Source organism: Scatophagus argus, chromosome 13, assembly GCF_020382885.2.
Source record: "Scatophagus argus isolate fScaArg1 chromosome 13, fScaArg1.pri, whole genome shotgun sequence".
Lineage (NCBI taxonomy): Eukaryota > Metazoa > Chordata > Actinopteri > Scatophagidae > Scatophagus > Scatophagus argus.
The window spans coordinates 8,809,264-8,815,475 of NC_058505.1; positions in this window are offsets into that span (position 1 = coordinate 8,809,264).

A 6,212-nucleotide genomic window follows, 5' to 3' on the forward strand; every position below is an offset into this window, starting at 1 on the left:
ACAGTGTTGTGACTTGTAACACTGTAGCTTTTTTTATTTTTGCCTCAACTCTGTGTTTTCCACTGACTGCACACAGGTATCGTTTGTCATGCTGCCTGTAGTAGATTTCTAAAGTTAACTCTGTAACACCAAAATAAAGGAATATAAACAACCCGTTCTGTTATCAGTGACAGAGATTAATGCAGTTGCTGATTTTTGTTAACAGCCAAAGATGGATCAATGGCCAGTGCCCATTGACCTCCAACCTCTTGGTGCTTACATGTGTATGTGTACGAGTATGTGTATATATGTACTAGCTGACTTTAAAGGTGATGGCACAATGTGAAATAAATAAGTAACATTTTCCTGAGTTTTCAGCCCTCAGATGCATTGGACAATGAAGGGAATCTGTTTTACAAATAACACTGACTCAAAACCCTGACTTTGTCAAATTTAGACCATTTTCATCAAGCCATCAGCTTGCTCCGGTTTCCAGTTTTTGAACTTGTGGTGGGTGGTGTGAAGCCATAACTGTGACTTTCCATCAGCAAGAAAAACTTGTTGGGCAGTTTAGTTTTGTTGTAATTAGTTTTTTTTGTTGTAGTTAAGTTAGTATTAGTGGTTGAAAGAAAGATAAACTGTTGGAATTTATTACAAACAGCCCCGATGGGAAAGTGAGAACAGTATGCGTTTTCCCAAACTGAACACAGCTACACTGTATAGACAAAGGTGTTGGACCACTTGACTATCGCAAAAACAGAGGACTTTAATGACATTGCATTCTAAATACACTGACAGCTTTGTAGCTGTAATAGCCTCTACTCTTCTGGGAAGGCTTTCCACAAGATTTTGTTTCTGCAGGAATTTTTGGCCATTCATGCAGTAGAACATTTGTGAGGTCAGACACTGATGTTGGACCAAAAGGCCTGGCTCACAATTTCCATTCCAGTTCCTCCCGAAGGTGTTGGATGGGGTAGAGGTCAGGGCTCTGTGTGGGCCAGTCAAGTTCTTCCACACCAAACTCATCCAACAATGTCTATGGACTGTTGGAAGTTGGAAGCATTGCATTGTCCAACATGTCTTGGTATGGTGACGCATTAAGATTTCCCTTCACTTGAAGGGCCTAACCCAGCACTGTCGCCTCATAGGAAGAGGATTCCAGGTTTGAATCTTGGCCCTTTTATGTGGAGTTTGCCTGTTCTCCCTGTGCCTGTGTGGGTTTTCTCCGGGTACTCCGGCTTCCTCCCACAATCCCAAAAACATGCACATTAGGTTAATTGGCTACTCTATATCGCCCCTAGGTGTGAGTGTGTGGTTGTCTGTCTTTGTGTGTTGGCACTGGCGACCAGTTCAGGGTGTACCCCGCCTCTCCCCCATAGTCAGCTGGGATAGGCTCCAGCTCCTCCGCAACCCTGACGGATAAGCGGTATAGAAAATGGATGGATGGATGGATAGTGTATATACAATGGCACACTGTTTGACAGAGGAAAGGATTATGTGTTGGAAATGAAGCATGAATGATAGCGTGACATCAGTCAAAATCAACTTTTGAAGAGTGTAAAGTAATATTTAACAATTTGAGGCGACAGTATCATTACGGTCGCCCTGGGACCTCAACTCACTGCAACACAACACATCACAGACCACAGCGGAAGCTGTTCCCAGAGAACGTTAAAAAATGATGCACATGGCTGGGACCTGTTGTTATGTTTGTGACTCATGAAGTTACTGAAGCTGGCTACACGTGAGTGGTGTTGGAAAATTAGTTAAATTGTAAGCTTTTTCTGTGAGATAACAAGACTCTTCCTGCCATGTCTGGGCATGTGCATCACTTTTTAATCTCCCCTGGAAACAATTTCGGTTGTCGTGTATACCACTGCCGGCACTTTTGTATTTGACTGAAATCTGAGGGCCACTAAAGAGATCCCAAAGATGATTGGTCCAGGAGCACCCTAATTTGTTTAAGAATTGCAGCAATAAGTAAGTTTTATAGTGGTTGTAGATTATATAGATTTTGATGTTCACAAGTCATGCAATCTCCTGTAAACTTGTGTGCTCCAAATAACTGAATAAGCTGCAGATGGTGCCACTCGAAGAAGATAATACTGCATCCCACCACAGATCATACTGATGTTTTACATCAGTTTCTTAAGCACAAAATGAAAAATGTAATCACAGCGACACACTTAAAATATGGATGAGCTGTCAGTCATGAAGACTAATAGATTTAGGCCATAATACCTTAACATGGGCTATGGATTTGTCATAGGACAAAAAGAAGGAGAAAATAAAGCTGGACTAATAATTGGATTCCTTGGAAAGACTGCAGAAGCCAGCTGTGCTTTTTGGAGAAACAATAACAGGAAAAAAAATCTCTGTGATGAGAGGTTAGAAATAGATGAAGCTTTGTCAAAAAGAAAGATCTGATCTGAAGATAGATTAGGGTTTGGATGTGAATAGAGCCCACCAGTACCCCGGCTCAGCCGCTGGACCCCTGATAGTCTTTGAGCCCTGCAACAATGTCACCACCAGAGGCCAGGTCTCACTGCTATCTAACCCCATTATCTCACAGAAAGATTGATACACACCCCCTCCAGAGTGGAAGCATCACAAAAAGTGATACCCTTCCGTTCTCATTCATGTGATTTCATTAGTCTTGCCCACCCCCACATCAAACTATATTTTAAGCTGTCTTTCACAGTTTGTTCTACGACTAAACCTCATTGCTTGGGTGAACTTATTTTCCCAGACATACATAAAAATGCTACGGCATTCAAACTGTGCTTTGTGACGGGAAATGAACAAGGACTTGTTGAAGTGTATGAACTCCTGGGAGCTAGCCAGGTTCAGGTTTGGTTTAGTAACTGGGAGGTTGTCAGCAGCTCATTCCACACCTCGACCTTTGGCACTTTTCACACCATCTGAATGGGAAAAAACAAGTACGAGACATGAAACAGATCACAGGATGGACAGAAACTCCGGCCCTGCAGCAACGCTGTCTTTTGGTTGAAGGAAATGGGCCCTTCCCTTCAGCCATACCCACCTAGCAGCTTTGTCACCCAAGTGAGATGAACATTGTTAGCAGATAGTTGCCAGAGGAGGCTACAGCGGCTCCAGTAAGGGAGATGGCATCCTGACTGTGAGAACTTTGACGCGACCAGACTGTAAGAGGCACCACCCAATAACCATATAAATGAGAGACAATGGGCCTAATTGCAATCAGTGTCCTCTTTTCATTTTATGTCCTCAGTTTCACCCTGACATTCACAAGAGACCAGTGCATGCATTTCAATAAAGCCATGCTGTTGTAGGGCAGACGGAAGCAACATATATACAGTGGAGTGGTGCAAAGGCCCACACTCAAATGACATGATGCAAATACTCCCACTGAAGTCACACTTTGGTTACAGCCACCTTCTGCTTCACTCTTCTTGAGGTCTTTTGATGCTAAGTTGAACGGGAAAAATCACTGTGAACAAGCACGCAAGCTGGGATGATTTTTGATGCCTGTTTAATTTGGTGTTTCGTTTGGTGTTTTTTGGTGCAAAAACTTTGAAATCACAGTTTTAATGTCAAAAGAGGACAGACAGCTGCTCTAATGCTGAAGATGAAATGTGTTTGACTGTAGCTTTGAAGAATGTGATTCTCAATGCTCTTCTTGTTTATGATGTGGCTCACACACACCAAAGGTGACGGGCCAAAATGAAGCTACAGAGGGAAGTGCAGTGTGTGGGCATTTCATTATGTAACTGACTTTGAAGCCAGTCTTTTGATGTCTATGTGTTCGTCTGACTGAAACTAGATCACTCCCTTGGATACTTCTTCAACATATTTTTTAACACATTGGACCATTCAAAATTGGAGATTATTGAAAGTAAAAATACATTTGTTGTAACAGTTATTGTGCACTGCCACAGGCTGATTTGAGCAACTGATGCAAGCAATTACTGTATTAAGTAAAATATCATAAATTAATCCTCCATCACAATGTTAAAATGACATTATTAAGCCTTGTTATTCCTGGCCTACAAGTGACGATATTTCTCACTTCTTATTTTCTAAATAAATAGATCCTGACAGCACTCACACCTTCACCCAACACTTCAGCCACTCAATTCTAACTTAAGAATCAACAATGTGTTGTTTATCACACAATACTAATCACTTTTTTTCCCCTTTGCTTCTTTTAGATAAACATTAGACACAGTGGTCAGACAAAATAATCCTCTACAGATAATTCTTTACACTGAGAAAATAAAACCTCTCTCTGTAATTTCTGTGTTAAAACATCTTAACATCTGTAGCATGGCATTATGTTTTCACATTTACAGCCAGGGAGGGGAACGTGCGAAGTATGTCACCTGCCTTGAATGAGGATGATGGGTTATCTGTAAGATTTCTAAAGAGGACAGCCATCATCAGAAAAGATGTGACACCTGTAAAGCAGCCTTATCCCCTTTTGAAGTGCCTGTTTGTATTGTTGAAGCCAACAAAGGAATTTTGCCACCTCTGTACTTACAAGAGAACTTTAGTCAAACTGGGGAGGGAGGGGGGGGATATGGGAGACAGAGTAATGCACCACACAGTCGACAGGTGTGTGTGTGTGTGTTTGCAAGTGAATATGTGCACATTTGATTACCACGCTGACTGCTCTGTTCTGGCTCCTTAGTTAAAGAAAGAGTTTTTTCGGGGGAGTCCCCTGTCTTCAGGTATCCTGCTGTAAGATGTGGTCTGGTAGTAGTGGTGGTGGTGATGGTGGTGGTGGGAGGGGGTGTCAAGCCTGGAGGTTGACAAGGGGTCATCATCCAGATCAGTGTGGGCTGGGGATGTAGGGTGGAAAAGAAGGCAGACATGATCACTCATTAGTTACCTTTTCACCTCCCTGTAGCTCCCAGTGATTCAGCAGGCAGGTTGAGTATGTACTTCCAGTTTCAGTCAGATTGACTAGTATTTATTTGTTCCTTAAACAGCTGTACAATTATTATGTACCTCTTTTCATACAGCTGTGCTTCCACTTAGAAATAAAGTTTCATTTCCCTGCAGACAGGACCTGATTGAGAAATTTTAGGGCCCTAGGAGAATGGGTCTGTTTGGGCCCCTCCACATCTTCATCATATTTTATTGCATCCAAAAACAGCCAAAGCGAGATGATCCTGTGTAGCTTATATATAAGTCTTGGGTGAAGTAACCAATCTGAATATCACGCCCCAAAGAGTTGAGCTTCTTGAGCATTCAGTGTTCTAATGTGAGTGAGGAAAATTTAAAATTCCCCAAAATGCTGATGTTTGATTGTCAGCTTTAGCTCTTCTGAGGCCTTGTTAAATAGCTAATGAACCCACATTCATACAGAACGTTTCCAGTTTAAAGTAAGGTTTGAAAGCAGAATTTTTACTTGTGGTTGAGTAGTTTCACAGTACAGTGTAAGTACTTTTACTAAAATCTCAATACTCCTTCCACCACTGAGTATTTCAGTTTAGCAGCAATGGAAAGAGTTATTTTGTCTGTCAGCAAAGCATAACATAGGGTCAATGGTATTTTCAGTCAGTTACATGTACTTGAATAATTTCACAACAACCACAGCAAATAAAAACCTGTCCTTGCAGTAATAATTTAAGCAACAGGTTAGAATTACTTTACTGGTTGTTAGAAATATAATTGCTGATTGCTGATTGTTTTGTTTGAGAAAAAACGGTCATGGCCAACAGAAGTGAAAAAATAAAACTTGTGAAAGAGCTTTTTCTGATTACAGCTAACACTGCAAGGAGCAAAACCTGAATGTAAACTGCTTAACAGAGAAAACAAAAAAAAACACCTTCAATTTCATCCCTTTTCTATTCCAGTTTCCCGTTTGGTTTCCATGCATTTTTCCATACAGTGGCTCAACTAGGAAACAACTCATTTAGATTTAGGAGTCTAGAGAGAAATTTTGTTTTAATGAAACCATATTGTCAAACAATTTAATCAAATATTACTCTAATCAATATATTAACAAACTTGATTTTATTGTGTATCCACCTTTTTAAAGCTAAATTGTCAGTGGCTGAAAACATGAGCTCAGTGTGAACATGAGGCCAAAATGAGGGGAAATAAAGATGTGCGTTCGAATTCATCCGCATTACTGTGGGCATCTCCTGAGTGAATGAGATTGGGTATATCAATTACAAGGTGGCTAGCAGGGGAGAGGAGCTGGGTTATCATTAGCAGGGACTGGCGCTGGCCTCTGGTAGTTCCAG